General features: G+C 46.5%; 1 non-coding gene across 1 annotated transcript; it reads right to left on the reverse strand.

The window, feature by feature from the left end:
• Nucleotides 1–657: 657 nt before the first annotated feature.
• Nucleotides 658–842, reverse strand: LOC129230817 (U2 spliceosomal RNA). The gene has a single exon (XR_008581217.1). It is a non-coding gene; the product is annotated as a U2 spliceosomal RNA (small nuclear RNA).
• Nucleotides 843–1,240: the final 398 nt, after the last annotated feature.

Raw genomic sequence — 1,240 nt, forward strand, 5'->3', positions numbered from 1 at the left:
TCGCTCTGGTGCAACCCCCACTGTCTTCCTCCAGGTCAAAAACTAGAAATCCGCCCGATCGCACGAGACGCAACCTGAAGGAGCGGCGAGCGTCCGAACGTGGACGTTCAGGGCGCATTGCGTTGCTCCGACGCGGTTCTCCGCTCACTCGAGGTATTCCGCGGAAAGACGAGGGAGATGGAGTCGCTGAAAATTGTGAGAGAAATCGCGGAAATGACGACTTCTCAAAATACATGCGCGCTTGCAACCGTCCAGTTGGTAATGCTGACGATGACAAAAGTAGCGTTTCTCGTTCTCCCGCCGCCCACCTCTCGGGCACTAAGACTGGTTTTTTTTTTTTTTTTCTGTCGAAAGCTTGGGGGGGGGGGGGGAATTCGGCAGCGGGGGAAAACACCGCTACTCACTTAAAAAAGTGCACTCTTTGACAGTGAACGGGTTAATATTTTTTTTTTCTTCTTCTGAAGTTACCCAAAAGGTAGGTGATCGTGTCGCTTGGGGAAACGGAACAGGGGACTCGGCTGGATGCAGGAGGCACAGACACAGAAAATGTACAATTTTTTTTTTATTGAAGTAAGAAGTTTTACAGAGAATTCACATTACACAAGTAGAGTACAACAGTCTCATTGTAGTATTGAATGATTTCTACTCTTTTTACATTGGGAGTGGGCCGAATCCCGCAAGTAGTGCAATAGCGGGCCGACCCGTGGCGAGGGCGGAATAAATTCCAGACCGCAAGCCTCAGTTCAAAAATTAGTTTAATATCGTACTGTCCAATGGACAGTGTATCAGATATTAAGCTGATAAGAACAGATTTTTACTTTTATTGAATAATCTTATAATATTTACAAGTAATGGCATACGCAGATGCAGTCTTGGATAATATATACATAAAGAGATCCGATTACACAAAGAGAAAGATTACAGGTGAACTATTTACAATGCATTGAAGGCCAGGAAGCTAGTATAATTTTATCAGTCCGTGGAGGGTGGTATATAAAACAGATGCAAACGCGAACGGCACAAAGCGCGAGAGTCCGTGGAAAGGGCGCTGCATGGGAGTTCACATTGAATGTCCACGGTGTGAAGGGGGAACCCCATAGATAGAGGTTCCACTACAATAAGGTTTTATTCGGCATTTGCGTCGGCCACGTCCCATTCACTGTACTGGCGATCGCCGGTCAGGTGTTCCATGTAAATAAATCTGCTCCAGCGGATGGCATCACTTATGCATAGCATGCGG

This window comes from Uloborus diversus, chromosome 9 (genome assembly GCF_026930045.1).
Source record: "Uloborus diversus isolate 005 chromosome 9, Udiv.v.3.1, whole genome shotgun sequence".
In the NCBI taxonomy this organism is placed as follows: domain Eukaryota; kingdom Metazoa; phylum Arthropoda; class Arachnida; order Araneae; family Uloboridae; genus Uloborus; species Uloborus diversus.